Source organism: Prionailurus bengalensis, chromosome B1 (genome assembly GCF_016509475.1).
Source record: "Prionailurus bengalensis isolate Pbe53 chromosome B1, Fcat_Pben_1.1_paternal_pri, whole genome shotgun sequence".
In the NCBI taxonomy this organism is placed as follows: Eukaryota; Metazoa; Chordata; class Mammalia; order Carnivora; family Felidae; genus Prionailurus; species Prionailurus bengalensis.
The window spans coordinates 187,723,010-187,743,530 of record NC_057344.1 but is presented as its reverse complement, the minus strand read 5'-3'; the positions used below and the strand labels follow the sequence as shown (position 1 = coordinate 187,743,530).

Here is a 20,521-nt window from a genome sequence, read left to right as displayed (position 1 = left end):
TCTCAAAAAAATAAATAGAAAGAACAAAAGAGAGAGAGAGAGAGAGAAAGAAAGAAAGAAAGAAAGAGGGAGAGAAAGAAAGAAAGAAAATGTCTCCACACTTCTGGTCTACGTAATGGTAATAACAACCACAAGAATGCCCATAACTTTTAAGCGTGACGTGCAAAAAAAAATGTTCTTCCTAGTTGTATTACATAGGGTTGGCATTGGCAACAAAATCTTTATCTGATTTGGCCCATGAAAGCAAGTCCAACGAATAAGAGCACTTCTCTAGGCTAGCCTACAGGATGCCAGCATAATCCTGATGCATTATTTTTATACAAGGTCAAAAGAGCTTTTCTAAATATGTGCCAATTGGTCTACCCCTCATTCGAAACTGTGAAAAGGAACCATACAGAAGCTATCTTGAGACCCAAGTGTTGATTTATTGACTTTGGCAAGTCTTGAGCTCATGTTTACCTTGTCATGACAATAAAGTTATTGAAATTGAAATAGAATCAAATTGACAGAAACCAAGAACTACAGCTAAACTGACCCGAGTACATTTTTTATTTATAGGATTCAGCAGAGTGCATTATATTGGCATTTAATGAAGGTCAAAAATGTCTCCAAAAAGAGAGACAACCTAAAACGGAACAACAACTTGACCAGCAGTTGTCTACTCATTAGGGTTTTACATAGAGAGTGCTATTGATGGTATGCGTGACGCAAGGACACAGTGACTATTATCATTGGACAAAGAACAATCCCCTCCAAAAGAAAATAGTATTTGCCCAAATATAGGATTTTTTAAAGAAAATGTCAATGACCACATTTGCACTCCATTATTTTCAGATTTCTAAAGAAGAAATTCTATTTTCCTTCCCACACAAGTTTTATATCCTTATTTTTTGTTAAATTTTCGATAAATTTGAATTCTTGTATTCCCTTTCAGTATTCAACCACATTTACTGAATACTCATCAGCATAATGGACATATTATATGAGAAATCTCAGTAGGAGTGGGAAGATAGGCCCCATGTCTTTAAAGATACAACCTTAAAAGAGAGAGAACAAATTATAAAATCTTTTGCAAAGCAGACAATAAAACAGTATACAGATAAACTCACATGACATGTTCGCAAAGCATGTAAGAATGTGGGGTTCCTTGGCATATTGGGCTGATTATCGGTTAATGCTGCTCAGAAGACGTTTGGTGGGAGCGAGCTTCATACGGAATTTGGAAGGAACTTATGAAATTTGCAAGAGACCATAGATCAAGGGTCCATAAGCTACAGTCCACGTCTGGCTTGTTGGCTCTGTTTTTGTAAATAAAGCTTTATTGGAACACAGTCATGTCCATTTGCTTACGTATCGTCAATTGCTGTTTCAGGCTACCAGAGCAGAATTGAGTGGTTGCAACAGGGTTGGTATAGCTGGCAAACCTAAAATGATTTACAATATGGTCATTTCAGATGGCCGTGAAATGGCCTGACGCTCTACCTTAGAGGAGTAAGGAGCTAGAGGCAGAGACGCTGACTAGTAAGAAGAGCTTATATTATCATTTGTAAAATGATTGCGACATGGCTATTTATATCTATTTGGCTTCTTTTAGCTATTTCTGGCACAAGAATGGATATAAATTAAAATTAACATATAAGATGATAATCATAACTGTTTGAGCCTGGGTTTTCTTACTTGAAAAACAGAAATGATATCACCTGCAAACAGATCGTTGAGCGGATTATGTGGTGAAAACCTTTTTCTCATGAACTGTGGCAGGGTTATCATCCTGGAACCGGCCTCCCCACTGTCACTGAGTTGTAAATCTCAAGCTGTCATTTGGCTGAATCAGGGTTTACTTGCAGAAATGTTTCTAACTTTTCCAAATGTTTTAGCACCTTTTTCTGAATGAGGAACTAGATTGTCCTCTCACATCATCCTTTAGGATTTTACTTCTGGACTCCTCACATTAGCCTAAGTGTGAACGGGAGTTTTAATCTGTGAAGGTCTCATTGTAAATGTAAAAGGGAATCTAGGACATTTGGCATTACTTGAAGTATGTCCTAAACCAATTTTAGGATTCTTTAGGAAACGAAAAACTCATATTTTGATCATCTTTTTTTTTTCAGAATCTAAGGAGAGAAACCTTTAAGAGGACTACATTATCCACAAAAATATTCTAAGTACTGCCATGCTATAAAGTCCAGCTGTGAAACTAGTCCTACCTCATGTATAATGCACTAAATACCAAGCTGCAGAATTTAAAGTAATTTTAAGAATTATGGGTGGAGATGAACACATTTCTCTTTAAAGGTTCTACTAAGTTGAAACTCATGCAAATATGCTGTAGACATTTACATTCTTACATTGGAATCCTCCAACCCCTAAGATCTGAAATGTGCTGCATGTTTCCAAGTACTCTCACATTATTGGTTTTATCCCTTAATCTGGTTTGGGGTACAGGTGAGAGTAGTTCTTCCTTTTTTTTTTCCTTCTAGAAAGGTTGAGGTTTAGCAGGTTAAGGGACTAATTTAGATCCAAATCAGAATTGCCATTAATGCTCAAGTCTTTGCCAATGATTCTGCCAATGATTCTGTTTTGGGGAAGGCAAGTTTCACATTGCATAAAAACTTTCTGAATGTCTAAATCTATATCTATATATCTCTATTAAGAGAGGGAGAGGGAAAGAAAGAGAGAGAAATCACATTCACTCTATGCTATGCTAATGATTATGCTGAGTATCCTTTAAAAGGATATTTCATGGATTATGCTTCTTTTTTGCAGTCACAGCAGATGTAGGACTCAATGCTTGTGTTGAAGAGGATGTTACGCGCTCCTCAATTCATGGAGACTTCAAGCCTGGAAAACGGAGGACTCTGGTTAATATCTCTAGAGACCCACAGGGATTGTCATGCTCCATAAAATTGTTTATGCATTTGTATACAGTGCGTGATCATCCTGTCTTGGCAAGAGGACACAAGTTGAGCACCTTCCATATGCAGCAGGGAAATCCCCTTCGGCAAGGAAGTCTACCTGTTGGCACGCACAAATTATACTAGCTTTAGTTTTACTATGTCAAAAGGAACATTCACCATGCTTAATGAGGGGCATTGGATTAATGCTGGGTGTTTTTAGCAAGTGAAGGAATGTTCAGGTGCTTGGGAAAACAAGTCACCTGGAGGGTACAGTGAAGGTCACTTACTCATTGAAAAATCAATTATTTTCATGGCAGCAAATAGAGTCTCTAATGGGCATATGGGGAGTGCATGTGCATGCACATACACATGTATGCTGAACACAAACACATATTTTATTTACTTACCTATCTATTTAAATTCAATAGATACTTACTTATCTATTTAAATTCAAATTAGGTAGCACACAGTATAGTATTGGTTTCAGGAGCAGAACCCAGTGATTCATCACTTACATATAATACCAACAGTGCCCATCCCAACAACTGCCCTCCTTAGTACCCATCACCCACTTAGTCCCTCTAGCAACCCTCAGTTTGTTCTCTGTATTTAAGAGTCTCTTATGGTTTACTTCACTCTCTGAAAAAAATATATTTCAGTTACTTTTATTGCCACTCATGTTTAATTTATAAAGCTGAGAGAGCAACACTATCTTGCCATGATGACCAGTCAATTATTCAAGTAGTCTTTTCCTCCATTTCAAAGAGGAAGGCCTGAGAACATGGTTCTGTCTGGATATATCCCAAGAACCCCCACTTTGTGTGCCAATTTGATTGTTCTGCCTATTAATTTTTATACATTTACTGTGGAGTGTTCTAAATTGGCAACTAACATGGACCCAACAACAAGCCATTGATTTCATGTTCAAGACATTCTTATTTTATAGACTCAGGGAATATAGGAAATAGTCTTGTCTTAGAGAACATTTTTGAAAGTACCTATAAGGGGAATTTTGTGGTTAAATTCCAAAACTGACTTAAAGATATATTTATGTTCAGAAAAATTCATTTCTTTGACCAGCCTTCCATGATGCCTATAATTTCCACCCTGAGCATCATCATCCCTTTAGGTTGTAGAATTCCTTAGAATGCCTAAAAGGATGTGTCTTGTATAAAACGAAGACACTAGGAGTTATGTCTTTGTGGACACTATTGGGTAAACTGGTGTATCTAAATAGTCTGTTCGGTAAAGAAATTGCACTGGGCCTGTAAGTTCTGATTGATAGTAGAGAGGATGTATTTATTCAACCACTTATTTATTCAAGCATTCTCTATTTCTTTATTGAACATGATTTATTGATTTTCCACTGTGGAGGTTGAATGTCCATAGGAGATGCTAATTGCTAATCTTAGGTCTAGTGAATTCAGTGGCACCATATGAGGCATCCCAGTGCACAAAGCACAGAAAAGTCTAAAGTCAGGAATGGAATGCTGAGAATCACGAAACAAGAAATTGTATCGAAGGGTCCAGGTCAAGTCTCACCTCCGTCTTTCCTGTGGTTTATTCTGACCACTGCTTGGGATGGCTGAAGTGGCATAGGAGACTGTTGAATGTCTTGAGACAACTTCCACGGTCGTGGGGCACCCAGTAGAGCACTGTTGCCTGCCCAGGAATGTACACAGGGCTTTTTGCATGGTAGATCTCTGCTATGGGCCTCTAATATCCCATTAGTGTTCTAAGTTAGAGAACCTGAGTCAGAATCTTAACATTGAAGCCAATAAAATGATTCTTTAAAGAAAAAAAAAAGATGCTGAGAAAATGAACATAACTTTAAAGCAAGTACAGAGGTCCTAAGTCAAAGCCAAGATCCTCACAGTGACCTACAAGGTTCTCATGATTCATATGTTCCACCCTCGCACACTCCCTATACCTCTTTGGACTCAGCTGTCTCCACTCATTACAGAATAAGCACTATGAAGACAGGAGATGAGGTGTTCAAAGTACCTAGTACCATGTCTGGCAAAGAGCAGGCACTCAGAACACGCTTCTTTAGAGCACTGTGTGAACAGTGGATACGTTTAACCTCTCTCTCTAACTGCTTAATTTTCAGAGCCTCAGATCCCTTGTTTATGTAGATGAGAACAACACCGCCCATCTTCCAGAGAAGCTAAGAGGATAAAAAAGAAAAATATACATAAAGGATCTGGCATGTGTGTCCTACATGAAGTCAGTGCTCAATAAATTTTTGTTTTGCTTCCTATGCTCTTTTCTTCTCTACGTGTAATAATAGCAGCTAATATTTACTGTACTGTTACCATATGCCAGGCTCAATGCTGAACGCTTTATAAGCATTGTCTCATTGAATTTTCTCAGGCCTGTGAGCTAGGAACTATTACTACTCCCATTTTTTAAATGAAGATTAGAAAAGTTCATTTTTCCAAGATCACACAGTCAGTAAACAGCCAAATCAGGATGCAAATTAGGTATACCTGCCACCATAATCCCATCCTTTGCCTTAGCAAATACAGTAGGAAATACTTAATTGCACTCTTGAGCTTGAATTATTGTTCATGCTCCAATAGCTGGTGTATATAGGTGTCCCTTATGACACCATAGTCCATTTACATGTTTGTTTATTTAAGCTCAAGATAGCTTAAAAAGCCTGGCTCCCTTGACACGTTTGTCTGGACCATCTTCATAAAACTTTATCCCTGACTCTAAAGGATTGATGTGAAGGTTTTCACAATATATAAAATAGATTTGGGTCACCTGGGTGGCTCAGTTATTCAAGCGTCCAACTCTTGATTTGGGCTCAGGTCATGATCTCATGTTTCGTGAGATCAAGCCCCACGTCAGGCTCTGGGCTGACAGCAAGAAGTCTGCTTGGAAGTCTCTCTCTCTGCCCCTCCCCCACTCATGCTTTCTCTGTCTCCCTCTTTCTCGCAAAATAAATAAATCAATTAATTGAAAAAAAGATTTTAAAAATATATAAAATAGATTTTTCATCTGTGATTGATCACTTACTTGCAAGGAGCTGTAATATAAAATTATATTTATACATATTATTTTGATTATAGCATATTTTTGAATTCTCAAATCAACCTTATTACATAGATATTATTATCCCCATTTTACCAACAAGATCATTGGAGAGGTTTTCTAGAAAGTACCCAAGCCCTTAAGAAACTATGGAATCTGAGTATCAGCAACCGATTTTCATAGGAGTTAACATAACTCAAAAACCTACTTCGGTCTGATTCTAATGCCTGTGCTCTTAACTATTATATTAAACTATAAAGTACTATATAAATGTGAGGATTTATTATACCTTTTCTTATACCATTATTCCACACGGAAATTTCTGCTCTTGGAATGCCTTCATAAGAACTTTAAGTTCCCATCTACAGGAACCCTCTTTGCAATCAATTATTCAAGGAACTGAGTTGACAGTTGCTCTCACAAGTATCCAAAAAAGAAGGCCAAAAATGACTTTGGCATAACAACCCAAATACTCACCAAGTGTCTATCTGACCACTTTGGCTGAATGGAGAGGTGCTTAGCTGTAAAGTAATAGGCAGTTCAGATAAAACATTTAAATGTGCTGTCTAAAACCCAAAGTTGGCAATCTTCCCAAAGGGGTGTGCCAAGGTCCTGACCTCTTCCTGGGCAGAGGGGAAGGTTGCAGACTCTTCTCTCATTGCTGATGTTCTCAATTGCCAAGAGTGCATGCTTGCCAGCTTCCAAATCAACTTCTGGTCGAGATTTGAGATGGAGACCACTTCTGTGGAGCGAATTAGGCATCTGGAGAAACAGCATTAATTTTGTTAAGCTTCTCAAAAAAAAAAAAAAAAAAAAGTTAGGAGCACTTGAACATCCCCTACGCTGCGTATATGATCCGTCAGCGGCACCATAGAGCCAAGGTTATCCTGCTCTTAAAAAATTTTCCCAGCAGAGTTGGAAGACTTCTTGCTTCTCCTGCATGATTATTTTCTATGTTCCAATCATCTTCATTGTTCCTGTTCTTTTCTACGTTTGCTAGCAACGCCAGCCATATTCTATGAGTTTAGAACAATTCAAATTCCTTGTGTAGCTTACTATGACTCCTAAACATATTCATCATTGTTTCCGTTTGCAACACATGTCACCTTTATGGGATATGTCGACTTGCATAGACGCCGGCTTTCCTTCCCAATCCCATAGGTACTTCCGCACTGTGTCTCATGGCCCCGCCACTGGACAGTATTACCTCTTTGGGGTACACCGACAGCAAGATCAAAGACATGATGAGATGACATAAAGCTGTAAGCCACCAGATTCATGACAGCATCCAAAAGTTTGGCAGGAGGGCATCGTTAATATTTGAGAAGATTCCCCGCTTTTGGCAGGAATTCTGCCCACAGCTTTCCAATTAGCATGCTTTATGGCTGGAGAGAAGCTGGTTTCTCAATTGTAAGTACCTTGTCTGACTGAAATCTTATTCTGCCAGATAAATTACAAAGGAATTTGTACAATTTTACCCAGACTCCAACTTAACCACAAGATTAATATGAAAACAGGGCCCTCCCTCAAGTCTCCTTTCAGTTCTTCTGAGAATTTCCTTCATTACGACTTCCAAAAGCTCTGCTTTGCTAATGGAACATTAAATGGTATTCTTACCAGGAGGTGCAGGATGGAGGTTTCAACTAAATCTTCTCAGAAGAAAGATCTAGATTGTGACATTGCATTAGGGAATGCAAGCGAATTACTTACCATGACACATCGTTCTTAGTTTCTGCTTGCTATGAGTTGAAATATAATGAATAGAAGTTGAGCTGAGCAGGACTAAGACTTAACTTCATACACAAAATGTTAACAGTGTCTCTTCAGGTTTATAATTCACACCTCTGGGGAAAATCCCCAAGCATCAATAGGGAATTTTTCTAGGGATATTATACTGTTTGAAAATATTTTAAATCTGTGTCTGCGTCTCAGCAAGGTCCTATTTGGAATGGCTTGTGGTTCAGGGATGTTCTTGACTTCTTGTTGCATGAAGGGTCCCAAATATCTCCCATTAGAAAGGATCTAGTCTTATTTAATGTGACTTTTTGCCACCAATCTGTTTTTACTGACAACCTAGGGGCTAACACTTCAGTTAATCTAAATTTGCAACATGTTGGTAGAAAACATTTCCCTCGTGATATTTATGGTTCGATTCAAAAATCAGAAGCAAAAGAATTTTTCTGCATTAACACTGTGTACACACACACAAAATCTCCCGAGGTGCCCATCAAAACAAGTATCCATCATTCTTTGATTAACAGCTTTAACACATATGTATCATGCTTTGAAATTGAGATATTATATGTAATAGCTCATTTAATTTTCCAGTTAAACTTGAATATAGGTAAAGTAGTTGTTATTCATATAAAACACATAAAAACCTCAAAATATATACAGTTCATCATAATTATCATATTGTGTTTCCACTGATACTTTATCATTAATAATTATTATAATATAACTTTTTTCACATGAGAAAATAAGGTGTCTTATGGTAATAGTGAGCAAGCCAATATCTCTTTGACAGACATGATGCTGAAGTAAGATTTTATTTCTAGACTATTTCCAACCTTTCAGTTATAAATCCTTCGAAGTCAGGACTAGTTAGGCTTTATCTCCATGCACAAAACCTAAGGAGACTCCAAAAAAAACTCAGCAATCAAGATAAATAACATTTTACAATGATATTTAAAAAACAAAAAGTATAGTACAGCTGCTACAGAAAACAGTATCCAGGTTTCTGAAAAAGTTAAAATGGAACCATGGTCCAGCCATCCCACTTCTGGCTATATATCCGAGGGAATTTAAATCAGGATCTCAGAGCGGTAACTACCCTCTCACGTTCATTGCAGTTATTTATAATAGCCAAGATATGGAAACCACCTGTCTGTCGATGGATGAATGGATAAAGATGTACTCATATATAACATATATGCATGTGTATTTATACTTATAATACACACACATATGAGTAGGCACAATGGAATGGTATTCAGTCCTGAGAAAGAAGGAAATCCTGCCATTTGTAACATACATAGAACTTGAGAAAATTATGTTAAGTGAAATAAATCAGACAAAAACAAATACTCTATGAAATTACTTGTACTGTACGTAGACTCTAAAGAAGCCAAACTCATAGAAACAGAGACTAGAATGGTGGTTACCATATGTTGGGGGTGGTGAAAATGGAGAGATGTTGGTCAAAGGGTACAAATGTCCAGTTTTAAGATGAATAACTTCCGGGGATCTAATGTACAGCATAGTGATTATAATTAATAATACTGTAGTATATACTTGAAAGTTGTTAAGACAATAGATCTTAAATGTTCTCACCATGAAAAAGAAGAGGTGGGGGCGCCTGAGTGGCTCAGTCGGATGAGCGTCTGACTTCGGCTCTGGTCATGATCTCGTGGTTGAGAGTTCGAGCCCTGCGTCAGACTCTGCTGACAGCTCGGAGCCTGGTGCCTTGGACTGTGTCTCCCTCTCTCTCTGCCCCTCCCCCACTAGTGCTCCGTCTCTCTCAAAAATAAATGAACTTTAAAAACAAATTAAACCTATTAAGTGTTAATTCACTTTAATATGTGATTTTCTCTCTTCACCCACATACAAGCAGTAAGGAATTCTGAGTGTACTTCCCTATTGCAGTAGATTGCTTATCATTGAGAACTATTTAGCTCTATGTAAAACTACATTTGGACAAAAAGAAGAACCATCCCCCCTCTTAAGAGGCTATTTATTAAAATGGAAGAGTCACAGAGGCAGCAAGATATAGAGAAAAGAGCAGTAATTATATTATTTGTTCTACCTATGTGACCCCAGGTAAGTTACTTAACTTCTCCGGTCTTCCATTTCCTTATATGTGATATAACCATTTTAATATTCAGCTGTTAGAGGACTGTGAAAATTAAATGAGATAACCAATGTGTAATGCTCAATCTACTGCAGTCATTGAGGAATCTTTTCCCCTTCTTTCTTAGTAATATCCTATCTCATTTTTTGATAACTTAAGCTTTTTTACTTCAAGATCCCAGCCAAGTAGGTGATCATGCTTGTCTACACAGGAGCTTTGCAATATGCGTACTCAAGGGTTAGCTCTGCTTCCCCCACCTTTCCTGACCCTGAGCTACATCCCTTCCTTGGCTGTCTAACCCGGGGCATACACCAGATGGCAGTGTCCCATTGTGGACAGGGTCCTCCTGGCCTTTCAGCTCACTGACCAAGTGGCCAGTTGCTTGGCCATATCTCTATGCATGTTACAGGTCAATAGCATTAGCCTTGGGGCCTAGTTGATGTTCAATGTAAAAATAAACACTGGAAAATCTCTGTACACATTCTATTCCCCTTCGACTGCAAAGCATTTCATCTACAAGGTCAACTGGAAGAGGTGCATATGTGCTATTGTGGTGAACATACACTTCCAATAGGTTTTTGTCAATATTTACATTTCATTGCTCTTTAATCAGAACATAATCATCCCTACAGCATATCTGACACATATTGTGAGGTACCAGGGCTACAGACACGAGTAATCCTGGTCTATTACCTTCAAGTAGTTACTGCTTAGTGGAAAAGACAGAGTACCATGTGGTCATTGTTATGTTGTTTAACACAGATGACTTTACAATTTTTGATCAATAGATGTATCTCTCTTGGAGTTAATGCATTTCATGGATTTTACTAAGCTGACCGGCCTTCAGCTCAGAGCTCTCAAATCTCATGGATGCATAGAGTTCTCCATTTAAAATGTGATGAACATTTCTGTCTTGCCGTAATCCATTGTGATTCTGAAAGCTTTTATCATATTCACCTTTCAATACTAAAAGTGGTCTATCTAATAGTTGTTGTTTCTTCTATTAATTTACAAAAATTTGCCACAGGATGCCAAGTACTATGCTTGGAGAAATATAAATATAAGTGAACTATAGTGCTTAGCCCCAAAGGCTGTGAGTCTAATAAAAGGTTAATAATCGGTTAGAAATTGAGGTTATGCCAGGTGAGTGTGGTGCAAGTACGTGTGTGTGTGTGTGTGTGTGTGTGTGTTGTCCTTGGTGTGTGAATGTGTTTGTTGAAACTAAGGACCACTCTCTGTGCAGGACTCACAAAAACATACCCCAGCTGGGATTGGCAAACTAGAAAATAATAGCGAGTTAATTTCTTCTGGTCACATTTCTTTCCCTTTCTGCCCTATTAACTTCCTTCCTGTCTCTGTCCTAAGCCTCCCTGCCTCTGACCAGGAGCAGTCACCCTCCCGTGACCTCTAAGGACTCACAGGAATCTGATTTTCCTACAGACCTGCCAGCTGGGGCCTTGGGAATCTGATCTACTCTTGGACCTTTCACAGGCTCAGCTGTGGCATTTCAGAGTAGGCGCCACACAGATCCCTGCCCCATTTGTGTCCCGATATGCGTAAGGACACTGCCCACGGCATTCCAAAGATCTCAGAGACCCTCTCTGCCCCTGGGGCGGCTTGCTGCCTTCAGGAATCTTGCTGCTATCACTACAGGAAGCTCGGCAGGGAGGCAGATCATTGGGTTGGTTGGCTAAGTGGAGTCCCCAACGTGCCTATCAGAGCTGTGCATGACTGACAGATCGCACTTCAAATTCAGCAGCATAATTATCTGAGATTGAAATGAAAAGGGATTATTAAGCCCTCTGTTCCCCTTTCTCAAAGTGTTGGTGTCGTGCTATCTCCTCTGTAAAAGAGGGAAGAGAATAAATAGTCCCTGAATTCCTTACTTATCTGTGGCATATCGGAACGGCCATCTGCTTTTTTTTCTTGCTTTCTTTCTTATTATTTTTTTGGCTGTTGGTGATGCATTGGGGAGCATGGTAGTGACTCTCTGTTCCTTCCTATGATTCTCAAGGTCTGAGACCGAGCCTGGGAATCTGCATTGAAAAAGTGCACCATGTTTTTTCCGACACAGCCTAAATGGAAACCACTGCCTAAAGTTTCCTTCTAACATAATATACTGTGATTATTATTTCTAGAATACAAAAAAGTAGGCCCATGATACATGGTTAGATAAGAAGATATCTTATCTTGGGTCTGCTGACACCTGGTCAGCTGGCCACTCTGCATCCTGCATGATGCAGCTTGTGTTTCAAATGACAATTGTGCTACACATGGAAAAGGCAGACGGGTGCTTACAAAGATTCCACAGTGTTCTAAATAAATGAATGAATGAATAAATAAATAAATAAATAAATGCCATTGTTCAAAGCTGCAGAAGGAGAACCAGAGAAAAGCCAGGTGTGACTTTGGAAATGAGATGATAAAATAATACAAGTTCCTAAAGACGAAGGGAGGTACTAAAGAATGAAATGGGGGGCGTAGGCCCTTACCTGAACCAGGGTCCGAGTATTGTGAGGAGCTGTCATGTTCATTCTGTAAAGCCAGTCTTGGGACCTGAGCCACTACCAGACAGGGCAGGCTCTGGGGAAGGATGACAGTCCCAAGGAGGGAAGGAGAGCAGCGAGGGAGGGTGGCACGGGTGCAGATGTTCTAAAGATAGCAGTGAGGTCTAGCATGCCCCACTGCTGTCATCTAGAAACGTCTATTTCTGGATCACCGTAGAGACGACATAAAGCCAGAGAGGATGATCATGGCTACTAGTCAGCGAACACGTGTGCTGTACCAGGCGCAGGCCTCTTGCTGGCACGTTCCTTGCAACAGTGGAAATGGTTTCCAGTGAAGAGAGTGAAGCTTGCTCTCTGGGACCCTCACTTGCCTGGGCCCCATCCGGGGTCCCGGGAGGGGCCTTAGAAATGTGTCCACACAATTGTTTATAAATGTGCTTATAAAATTCACAAAGTAGAATATTGTTTTCTATTTTTATTTATCCAGAGTTCGGCTCTGGGCCCCACAAAACCTGTGTCCATCTTGGTGAGGTACTTATTATGGGTGATTGTGGCATTGATGCTGCTACTAACCAGCTGTACCATTGTAGACAGATGGTATTCTGAGCCTCACTTTTCTCATCTGTAAAATGGAGTTTTCTGTCCCATCCAACTTTATAAAGTAACTCAGGATCGAATTATATCATAGTGGGTGGGGAATGCTAAGAAGTATTTAAAATTTTTAAAATATTTATTTATATTAGAGAGAGAGGGGGGGGGCAAACAGGCACACAGAATGTGAAGCAGGCTCCAGACTCTGAGCTGTCAGCACAGAGCCAGACATGAGGCTCAAACTCATGAGCCGTGAGATCATGACCTGAGCAGAAGTCGGATGCCTAACCAATTGAGCCACTCAGGGCCCCTGTACATCACTGTTTTATTTAAGGACTCTGGAAACTGCAAAATTTGTGGAAAGGAATATTTAGCCTCAAATGCAAATTAATATTCCCACTGGAGGCATTAATAAAGACGCACTCGGCTCTGCACTTGGATAGGCCTGAGTCTAGCTCTGGAATAGGACGCTAACTGACAAAAGGTCTTTAATGCTAGTTTACCTTAAAGCAACGAGACTCCCAGTGGCTTCCCACACAGGGTAAACTGCCTCACTTCACAGACTACTTTACCAACCTCCCTCCCTGTGTACCAGAGAGAGTCCGTACAGAGGAAAATTAGAAGTGAAAGTGCGTTCTATTTGTTTTGCACAAATTGCTTATGATCCAGGACCAATGAGGAAGTCACCGCCTGCAAAGCCACTCTCAGGTGACCGAAGGCCTTCCCCGCACGAGTGGTGAGTTAAGAGCAGACATCTCAGTGTCGCTCAGCAGGAGGAACATCTTTTGGCCTCCTTCAATGTGGTGCTTTGAAGATGCAGCAACATTTGAAAGGAAGTGTGTTCTCCCAGCAGGGACCTTCGTGTACAGCTCTTTCCCTCTGCTCACGTCCACATGGATCCCTTTCTCTTTGCTCACGGAATGTTTATCTTGGGGAAGGTGCAGATGTATAACTGGCACGTTCTTATTTTCCCTTGACTTCTGCCTCCTCTTTTCCCCTGGATAGAACACTCGGCATGTCTGTGCCGGGATGAAGGAATCAGGAGGACACTAAGAAATTGACAAGAAAGAAAGAAAGAAAGAAAGAAAGAAAGAAAGAAAGAAGAAAGAAAGAAAGAAAGAAAGAAAGAAAGAAAGAAAGAAAGAAAGAAAGAAAGAAAGAAAAAGAGAAAAAGGAAGGAAGGAAGGAAGGAAGGAAGGAAGGAAGGAAGGAAAGAGACAGAGAGAGAAAGGATAAAGCCCAGCACCACTAGTTTCCTATAATGCAACAGATACCTCACACACGTCATCTTATTTAATCCCTTCTAGCCGAACAGGAGGAAGATGTTACACCACCCGTTTTGCAGAAGGATTGGAATCTCAGGGATAAGGAGTAACTTTGCAAAGGTCAGCAATGAATGAGAAAGACAGCCAGTACGAGATCCTCGTCTTTCAGAATTCAAAGCTGAAGCACCTTCTCCTCCACTCTGCCACTCCCTTTAGAGGCAAGAGGGAAAGAAAAGAAAACAGACCGTGTTTTTCTTGCCCTCACATTACAAATTGAATTTCACCGAGTGAAATGCCATGCAATCAGATTGCGTGGCCACTTCTTAGTTTGCTTCTAATTCCATATAATGGTCATGGCTGCAGCTTTTAATCCGCTGAATGGCAACAGCATACATTGCTGGTTCCATGCCAATCCCCAGGGCTCAGACTCCATCTAATGCAAACAAGGGTCTCACAAGCTTTGGAAAGCGCCTTCCCTCCCCCTGATGGGGGCTATTGGTCAGGGTTCAACTCTCAAGAAGCACTGTCCCAGATGAGAGGGACCCCTGAGCTGCAGCTGAGCTCAGCCTGTGCGAAAAGCTTTATTTGTGTGGCTCCGTGGCCCCTTGTCAGTAACAAAATGGCCACGTGTGAGGGATCCAGAGAGTTGCCTGGCATTCCAGCTGCGTCAGAATGTTTTGAGTAGCTGGGGTTTATTGAGTAACCATCTCGGATGGTGTAGTTATTTTCCCTGATGTAAGCTGTAGTGTGTGCAATCGTGTGTCAGGGACAATCAGAGCACTCTTCTCCCTTTGTGTTGTCAAGGAAACTTCGGGAATGCCACGTGAATATTTCATGGCTATCTACACCAAATTGGACTTTTTTTTCCTCTGCTTTTCTTGACCCATCACTCATGTAATAAATATTTATTGAGCAACTGCTATAATCCACGTACTATGATAGGAACCTGGAAAACAAAGATGAATAAAGTGTAATCAGTGTGCTTAGTAACTTACAGTATGGGCAGGGTGATATACAAGCAAACAAATATGAGCGGTAAAATGTTCTGTATGCCGTAACAAAAGTCTACCTGGGGCTTAAGGGGCAATGTGTTCAGTAGGATCTGAGGAGGAAAAATAGAGGAATATTCAGAGACACTTGGTAGAAAAGACCTTCCCTGCAAGACAGCATTTTCAGCAGGAAGAATACAGCCTGTTAAATTAGATGAACATGAAAGTAAATCCTAGTTCTGCTCACATTGAGCTATATGATCATAACCTTGATTTCACCTTTCTGAGCCTCATCTGACACCAGCTATCCCTGACTCTGAGAGAGGAGAACGTTGTTCAACAACTCAAAGGGAGACTTGTATCATTGTGTATAGTTGTGTAATTTTCCAGAGAGAGAGTCTCGCTGGGTAAAAGGGTGACTTTTCCAGTCATGCTATCTGAACTTGGGTATGTGAATGTTTTCTTTCACCCATCTAAGATGCGCCAAGAACAGAAAACCTTAACCTTAAAGATTAGAAATGTGAGCTGACAAATGGAAGACCTTAACCCCATTCACTCACAATGCGTACCACCCCCTTGAGGACTGATGATGTCATTTCTGACGTTGAAGAATGTGTTAGGTGTTACCTCATGCTGCTCTTCAGGAACAATGAGAGTGTCAGATATCGTCAGGTATTCGTATTTGTAACGGAGGCTTGACAGCAGGTAAACCGATGTGAATTTTTTCTGCAACCTTTGTCTTTTCAGACTAGTCAATTTTCCATTCTATTGAGAAAGCTGGGGACAGCTTAATAGATGTATCAGCTACTCAATCAAATGTAGCAATGCTTATTATTTCGGCATCAGTCAGGGTTCTATCTTGCAAACAGCAAAAGCTGACTCTCTTATGGAGAAAGAGTTTATTGAAACGATATTGGGTAGGCCACAAGGTCAATGCACAAGCTAGAGACCCAGGCTAAATGTCAATCATTCTGGAACTAGTCTAAGCAGAAAATTAAGGAGACTACTGGTACCACCATCAGTCAAGAAGATCCACTGACCCTTTGGAACCTGCCATTTCTAAGGAACTTGAATTTACTGCAGGGGACTCCAGCACCAAGGCCTCTTCTTGCCGGGAACTCAACGTGTAACCATTTCTGCTATCGCCACCAGTCAGAGAGAGAGGAAGTCCCCAATCCTTCCTTGTTTTCTATCACTAGAGTTTAAGTCTTCTGATTGGTAGAGCCACACACTAGCTCTAAGAGAAACCGAGTGAGTTTGGCCTTTTATTTGGAGAAACTAGAATCTATAGTTTAAGGAACTCCCAAACTTAGAATGTAGAAGAGAGGCCATAAGACCACCAGCAGGACAAATATCCACTATGAAATATCCATTATATTGTCATCACTGCTGTTACTCAATCAACATTCATTAATTCAGAAACAATGTGAGGCACTCTGTGGAAGAATTGCTAGGAATAAAGGCTGGAATGCTTGCCCTCAGCTTTCGCTTAGGAATAATATGGAATCAAACCAAATATCAAAGGGGATTCTGTTGAAGGAAGAGTTTGAGGTAGGTATAAATGTCAGGGCTTCATTTTTCCATTTAGGAAAAAAAACAGAGTTTTAAAAGAGATGTAAGGTTTGGTTAGGGATCATTTCTTCACCCAAGAAGTGAGAGCAGTGGTTCTCAAACGTCAGCCTACATCGGGACCACCTGGAGAACTTGTTAAAAGAGATTGCTAGACAGCCCCTTCCCAAGTTTGTGGGGAGAAAAAGCAAGAACTAGCATTTGTAAAGAGTTCGAGATCAATCTGAGGACCGCATTTTGAAATCTGCCGACTTAGAGAAAACCTTCAGGACTAGAGGCAAGGAAGAAAGAATCAGCCAGAGAGATTCAATGAAGAGGGAGATAGCCACATATAGAAAAGAACTTGTGTAAGACAAACATTAGGAAGCAGGTCAGAAAAGAAAATTTAGACCAAGCATGTGGGGGTGGATTGCATGAGGACTGTACATCTTGAGGGTGAATGGAGTTAGTGCTACTGGCAGGAGATAATGCTAGAAGCCTTTAGACAATTTAATCCAAATAATTTATAATAGAGACACTGTTGTCCTGAATATCTGGCTAAGTGATGGAAATACCATAATGAAATTTGACTTCTTTTCAGTAAGATAAGTCATTCAGTTATTCTCAAGAGAAGGGAAGACCAATGCAAGTGTGTGGCCTTGCATGGTAACATCCCAAAGGAGAATGAAGAGCCAAAATAAATGACATTTGAGAGAAAAATCTGTAAAGTGTCTACATAGAAACCACTGTTATTGCTGCCTTGCTGTGTGAGCTTAAGGACTCTGTGTAACCTCTCTGGTTTTTTATTTCATCGGTGGAAAACAAATGATGTCTAAGGTACATAATAAGCCCACGAATAGAAGGCTTTAGAGGACACATAACTCAGAGGTGATCATGACTGGAAAACTGGGGGGGATCATGAATCTGGTACCAAAAAAAGAAATAACGTCAACATTTTTCATCCCAACTGGAGAATACTATGACCTTGCCTCAAAGTGGAACAATAACAACAGGAAACTAGTGCATCAGAATGTCTTTGTTTAAAAAGTTACAGGATAGATAATGTATTGGGAGGCAACAGATATGCATATAGATGAATCCTAATTCAATGCAAACCTGTTAGTTTATTTATGTTATTAATATGATACCCTAGAGGATATAAACCAATTAAAAACCCATTTCAATTATTAATTGGGTCCCCTAATTGAAGGGACATAATAAATTAATTAAAGTGTCCTCAGCTCTATTCACTAAGGAAAACACCTAAGTCAGGGCATGGATTGGACAAACACATCTGTATTAAACTCTTAAACTGGACTTTATCCAACTCCACATAGAAAAAGTAGCCAAGGGGCGCCTGGGTGGCTCAGTCGGTTAAGTGTCCGACTTCGGCTCAGGTCACCATCTCACGGTCTGCGAGTTCGAGCCCCGCGTCGGGCTCTGGGCTGATGGCTCAGAGCCTGGAGCCTGCTTCCGATTCTGTGTCTCTCTCTCTCTCTCTGCCCCTCCCCCGTTCATGCTCTGTCTCTGTCTCAAAAATAAATAAAAACGTTAAAAAAGAAATTAAAAAAAAGTAGCCAAATCCACAGGAGGAAGTGTTAGGATGACAAGGCCCGGGGAGGAGAGGTGCCAGGATGGATTGCCGGCTTAGTTCTGTGGGTATGGTGCCACAGATGTGCCAATCAACATTTCAGGCCTCAGTTTACATAACTAGGAAGTGAAATCGTTGAGTCAAATGATTTAAAATGTTCCTTTCTTGTTCTGGCCAATTGGACTCCTAATGAATACACAAGCCAAAATGTCAATCCTAAAACTTCCAGTGATAATGAGTCATTAATGGAGCATTTACTGAGCACCCTCCAACTGTGGTCACAGTTAAAGGATACGAACATTAAAAGACACAGTTCTTGGGGTGCCTAGGTGGCTCAGTCAGTTAAGCACCTGACTCTTGATTTTGGCTCAGGTCATGATCTTAAGTCATGAGATTAAGCCCTGTGTCAGGCTCCACACTGGACGTCGAGCCTGCTTGGGATTCTCTCTCTCTTTCTCTCTCTCTCTCTCTCTCTCTCTGCCCCTCCCCTGCTCACATGGACGTGCTCTTTATCTTTCTCCCTTTATCTCAAAATAAATAAACTTAAAGAAAAAAAAGACACAGTTCCTTTTCTCAAGAAGCTCACTGTCTCCACATGTCAGAAATGGGTGCTTAATCTTTGAGGAAATGCCTTGGCTGTTTATGGCCCATTAAACTACCATTTATATTATAAACTCAGCTTGTCGACAATTTTGTTATATAATTTTTAGAAATACCTGTTAATTTCTGCATCGCTTTGGATCTAAGTTACTTTAAGATATTGAATGTTTTCATTCATGGCCATGGTGTTTATGTCCCTTATTTTTATTTTATGTTTCATTTTCCATTTTGCTGTAAACTTTTATAATTTTCTCTTTTAAATTGTTAAACATACTTTGTTTTGTTCCTAGATACATTTTTGTGTGCATACCTGTCTCTATTGAACATGCTACTGATATATACAAACAAAAATAAATTTTGTGTATTGAATTGAGTTTGTGTATCCATATTATATCTGGAAAATGGTATCGATATATACAAAAATTTTGTGTCTTATATGTTGATATTTTATCAGGAAACACTGCTACATTTTGTTTATTCTAATAATTGAATATTCTTTGATTCCCATTATCAGCTTAGAGAGGTGGGTTTTTTTTTAATTTTTTAAATGTTTATTTATTTTGAAGGAGAGAGAGACAGAGTGTCAGCAGGTGAGGGGCAGAGAGAGAGGGAGACACAGAATCCAAAGCAGGATCCAGACTCTGAGCTGTCAGCCCAGAGCCTGACGGGGGGGGGGGGGGGGGGGCTCGAACTGACCAATAGTAAGATCATGACCTGAGCAGAAGTCGGATGCCTAACCGACTGAGCCACCCAGGTGCTCCTAGAGGGGTTTATTTTTATTCTTAGTTTGCTAGGATTTAGATATTTATAAATTGTTGTGGAATTCTATCACAGACTTATTTAGACTTCCACTGAATGATGATTTTTCTCCATCTACTAATGTGGATAATTACATAGTAGGTTTTCTTGTTTTGAATCAAGTGTACATTCTTACACACAGATTGGTTATTAGTTATTAGTTATTAGTATCCTTCTTACATACTGCCAGATCTGGGGTTGCTAATAGTTTGTTTTGTGGTCTTCCATTTGCATTTGTAAGATTGGCCTCTAATTTTCTTGTCTCATGCTGTCATACCTAGATTGGATATCAGGTCGGCATTAGGCTCAGGAAATGAGTTGGATGTTCTTTTCCTATTATTTTATTTTCTGAAATACTTTGTAGAAGACTGGAATTATCTGCTCCTTGAGTTTTTGATAGAATTCACACTGAAGAAAATTTGGGCTGATGATGTTCCTTATGAGAAGATGATTTAACTACTGACCTCATCCTGTAATAGTTACAAGATGACCCAGGTTTTTTGTTTGTTCCGCAGCACTTTTACGCCCTCTCTTTGTACATTTTTTTTTTTTTTTACTGGATAATATCATTTGGTTATCTTTTGAGTCTCAACCACATCCTGAGTTATGTTGTCATTATACACATGTATATTCAGTAACTTTTTTTTAAAGTTCATTTATTTATTTGTGGGGGCAGAGAGACAGAGAGAATTGGTTTTTCATTTTTTTAAGTTTATTATTTATTTTGAGAGAGAGACAGAGAGAGAGAGAGACAAAGAACAAGTGGAGGAGGGGCAGAGAAAGAAGGAGACAGAATCCCTCTGCACTGTCAGCTCAGAGCCCAATGCAGGGCTTGAACTCACGAAC

General features: G+C 39.9%; 1 long non-coding RNA gene across 1 annotated transcript; it reads right to left on the bottom strand.

The window, feature by feature from the left end:
* Positions 1-407: 407 nt before the first annotated feature.
* Positions 408-12,400, bottom strand: LOC122478998. Its single transcript, XR_006296210.1, has 3 exons — positions 12,279-12,400; positions 6,554-6,698; positions 408-2,841 (listed from the first exon to the last, which is right to left on the bottom strand). It is a non-coding gene; the product is annotated as an uncharacterized LOC122478998 (long non-coding RNA).
* Between the last annotated feature and the right edge of the window lie 8,121 nt (positions 12,401-20,521).